The sequence below is a fragment of the Schistocerca serialis genome, chromosome 9, assembly GCF_023864345.2.
Source record: "Schistocerca serialis cubense isolate TAMUIC-IGC-003099 chromosome 9, iqSchSeri2.2, whole genome shotgun sequence".
Classification (NCBI taxonomy): domain Eukaryota; kingdom Metazoa; phylum Arthropoda; class Insecta; order Orthoptera; family Acrididae; genus Schistocerca; species Schistocerca serialis.
In genome coordinates this window covers 293,414,216-293,418,900 of record NC_064646.1, presented here as the reverse complement: position 1 = coordinate 293,418,900, position 4,685 = coordinate 293,414,216, and the positions used below count along the sequence as shown (strand labels likewise).

Genomic DNA, 4,685 nt, shown 5'->3' with positions numbered 1-4,685 from the left:
TCTAACATTACAAAAAGTTTATATGTCATGGCAATCTCTTGTGAGGTGTGAAATTTTCCTGAACACAACAAATCCTGGTTTAACCCTAGGTTACTAAATCCTCATAAAATTTACAATTTCACCTGGTATCTCTTTGCAGTTTGTAATGGTACTTGAATTACGTAACCATTATGGTACCTCACCTGAACCTCTCGATACCAGTAATATTCTACTGTGTTTCTGTTAACTACTTAACATATTTCTGAGACAACATTCAGATTTGATTTCATTTGTGATACATCGATATGTTTATATTGCAATGGTATTATTCTTATGTCTATTCTTTCTTTTGTCACTATGATCTTTGATGTACGTGTAACTCAGATTTTTGGGCGCGTAAGCGATAGTTAGATAGTTGTTGAGTTGTTAGAGAGTCGGACCTTGAAAAGGTCAAGTCTTGGACGTCATGTTGGAAAGATGCATTTTGTAGTTGGCTTATAAAATGTGAAGAAGATGTTTTCAAGTATGTTTTGTATTGTGAAGTGATGTTTGTGTGTCACGTGATATTGCAATTAAAAGGAAGTGTAACTTAAATTCGGAATGCTGATTATTTTTTTACACCACCATTGTCCAGTAAAAGTGTAATCTTCAAGAATGGTTTGTGAAGCGCATCTACAAAACTTTTGAATATAGCAGAATAAAACCTAGGCCTCTTTGCATCCGAGCTTGGAATCATAACCACCTAGATTTTCAATGATTGAGCCATGATTTTATGACGAGACCAGCATGGGAAACACAAAAAGATGAGTGCCTAGTTTTTTGATTATTACATGAAATGACTTTATTAACTGTGTTCTAATGACACCTGTCACATAATATGACTGTTGTTGCCCAAAAATGCTGACCTTTGTTGTGGTAGGGTTGTTAGAAGTTCCATCTCACCAGACACATGAGTGAGAACTGCTCTTCAGTACCTTCATAGCAAACACTGTTATTAACAATGGCAGAATTATTTATTGCCTGACTCCAATGGTTTGCCGACACTGGTTTAGTGGGACACCTGCCAAGATTTAATTTAGGGCCTTACCCCTTAGATAGCTTGTCTTCATGACGATCTTCCACTGTCCACATTAGTGGACTGTGTCTGCTGCCACACAATTACAAGGAGGAAAAGGAAAGGAAGGGAGTGTATAGGATGGGACAGAACAGAATAGGATAGGACAGGACAGGACAAGACACTAGACGGGACGTTGTGAGACACACTTTGTCTGGATCCTCTATGGAGACCTGTCCGGCTTGGGAGGCCCTGCTGGTAGTTACACTACCACTGGCATAGCCCTCCACTTCATTGGATCACACAAACCCCCTCGCCCACAAGGACAGTGTTTCGTTAAGGCGGTGTCTCCTGAGGGGGAAAATAAAAAAATATGGAACGCTTCACGATTTTGTGTGTCATCCTTGCACAGGGCCATGCTAATCTTCTCTGTATCGTTCCAATTTTAGTATATGTACCGCCAAAGCGAGTACCAACAGCCAGTGGTAAGCCAAAAAACTGCAGCATGCCCATCAGTATGGAGACTGATGCCACGTGGAAATGCCTACCGAGATCCTATCGACAATGAATTAATATAGACTTAATATACCTACAAGTAGTCACTCAACTTAAATCAGAGCAGTGTAATTTATTTATGTGAAAGCATATTCCCTATAGGTTCAGATGTAACAAAAATATTTACTTCTCAGTGTGTGAATGTAAACAATGTGACTCAGCTAAAATATGCGGCGCAAATTTTGCGGAAGTGGAAACTGCTGTTGATGTGCAGTTCTGACAGAATGGATTGGTAGCCAGGGGCTCATATTGTTAGCCAATAAACAGATTGTAATAATGCTTAGAAAGTGTATTTTTTGTGCAAGCATACTGCTGTGGCTCGCCGATCTTTCAAAGTGCCGCCGCACAGTTACGCGTGTCCTCCACATGCGGTGCTGTCTGCCAGCCATGCAGCAGCAGCACCACCTAAGCAGCCAGCCAGCCAGCGGCCACTAGACTCGGACTCAGTTATGATTTGACTGTTAAAGTGTACACACGTCTTACTCTGTTTACTTGATCTGTGACTTTCATGTATTGCGTCTTCCTTCAAACATATTTGTTCAACTTGAAGTTATAACAACTGGCGATGAGGTAGTGATTTTTCTTTTCCATCGTTGACCCACATGTTTCCATGGCTACTTTAGATCAACTATTGCAAGGTCTCATAGAACAGCAAACACTTCTCACAAATGCAATTCGTGATTTCATTGCGGCATCAAATGCGGGGCATCTCTCGTCATTGTCTCTACCTCCTTTTCCTCCTTACAATGAGACAGCGGTCTGATTACGAAAATGTCTTCGACAGCACTTCTTGGCATTTCATGTCATGGATGAACAAACATGTAAGTCTCTGTTCCTTTCATGGATTTCACCTCAAATGTATCGGTTGTTGTCACAATTGGCTGCTTTGAGAGATCCTGCATCTTTGTCCTTTGCTGAAATGTGCTCACTTCTGTCCGTCTATTTTCAAAAGCAAATGCATGTGGTAGCCTCTCGTGTTGCCTTTTATCATTGTCAAAAACAACTGAATCAATCCCATCGTGCTTGGGCTGCTGAACTTCACGGCCTCAGTGGAAAGTTTCAATTTGTTACTGAAGTTCACAAAGAATCCTACACCGATTCCATGGTACGGGATGATATTATCTGATCGGCACTTGACAAAGAAGTTAGGCAACGTGCCCTTCAGTTTGCAAATCCGACTCCAGATGAAGTCCAATCCATCGCTCATTCTTTTGAAATTTCTCGCGCCGCTGGAGCACAAATAGAGGCATGGGGCAATGTCGGGGAAATACAACCTCTGTGCGATGTTGATGAAGCGTGCAGCGTGTCCCCACCGGCCGAAGTGGCTGCAGTACACTCCGAAGCGCAGCTTTGGCCTAACTGTAAAAAAAACTCTAAGAAACTGCAGCAAAACCCATGGCAACTTCCTTCATGTCTGCTGTGTTTTACGAAACGTTCATGAGAAGACTGTCCACAACGTTGGGCCGTGTGTCACAAATGCAAAAAAAAGGGTCATGTGTCATCCGTTTGCAAATCTGACCGCATACATGATGTTCATGAACATGACGCTGATTATGATTCTGTGTTGTCTGTCAATTGTACTTCTTCGCTCTCAGGGAAGTTATTCCTCACTGTCCAAATACTTGGTCGAGATGTTCGCATGCAGGTGGATACTGGTTCTGCTGCCACTATCATCAATTCTCAGATGTATCTTCAGTTGGGTTCTCCAATCCTGTCACCTGTCACTAGGCAATTACGGACTTACAATAAACAGAAGATTTCTCTCTTGGGACAATTTGATGCTGAGGTATCTTACAAATCTGTCATTTGCACTGTTCCCATATTTGTGGTCGACCATAGTAACGCGGAGAATCTTTTTGGTTGCGATGCCTTTCGCATTTTTAGGTTCTCCATGGATGACTCTGTCAATATCGTCTCTGATGCTATTCCTTATGCTCAATTGGATTCCTTGTCGATGAAATTTTCGTCCCTTTTTTCTCCTGGGTTAGGCCGTGCGAACGACTTTGAAGCTCATATCACGCTCAAACCCACTGCTCGGCCTAAGTTTTTCGGGCTCTGCCCATTCCTGTGGCCCTCATGATCAGGTCAAACGGGAGCTGGATCATCTCACTGCTTCTGGGGTGTCTCTCACACAAAATCTCTGGCGCACCGTCATGTGTACTGGCCTGGCATCGACTCAGAAATCGCACACATGGTCAGTGCCTGCAACCCTTCTGCATCACAGGACACCGCCCCGAAGTCATCTTTGTCACCGTGGCCTTCACCTGAGAAGCTCTGGAAGCATATTCATGCTGACTTCGCGGGACCTTTTGTAGGTACTTATTGGCTTCTCGTTATTGACGCCTACTCTAACTTTCCTTTCATTGTCCATTGCATGTCGCCTATCACCGCGGCAACCACCAATGCTCTAGCTCGCATTTTCTCTTTGGAAGGCCTTCCCTCTACTCTTGTTACTGATAATGGTCCGCAATTTGCCTCTTCCGATTTTGCGGATTTTTGTGCCCGTCACGGCGTCATGCATGTCGTGGCCCTCCGTTCCATCCACAGTCAAACGGTGAGGCTGAACAACTGGTCTGCACATTTAAGGCTCAGATGGGGAAACTCGTGACTTCTTCTGCTGCTGATGATGCGCTTCTCCAATTTCTGGCTTCTTACTGTTTCATCCCTATGGGCAACCACAGCCTGGCTGAGCTCTTACATGGCCGACAGCCCCGCACACTACTTCATCTTCTGCGGCCTTCCAACTCACGGCCGCGGGTGCCTTCACTTGGCCGGTTCACCGACGACGATCTTGTATGGGTATGGGGATATGGCAGGCAGCCAAAATGGAGTCCTGACTGCATCTTCTGACACCATGGTCAGCGCCTGTAAGAAATCCAGACGGACACTGGTGTTGCAGTGCGTCATTCGGACCAGCTTCGGCCTCGTGTGCCGGCAACACCGGATGCCGCTACACCACCTCCAGCTCTATCTGATGCTCGGGATACTGGAATCTCTCATTACTCGCAACACAGTCCTCTCACCATCATATCGGTGCCAGCACAAGAACTGACGCCACCAGGAGACATGTCCATGCAGGAACCAGATGACCATCATC

The 4,685-nt window shown here is 44.6% G+C and overlaps 1 non-coding gene across 1 annotated transcript; it reads right to left on the bottom strand.

Annotated features, from left to right (window-relative positions):
- Nucleotides 1–1,400: 1,400 nt before the first annotated feature.
- Nucleotides 1,401–1,506, bottom strand: LOC126420167 (U6 spliceosomal RNA). Its single transcript, XR_007576030.1, has one exon. It is a non-coding gene; the product is annotated as a U6 spliceosomal RNA (small nuclear RNA).
- Nucleotides 1,507–4,685: the final 3,179 nt, after the last annotated feature.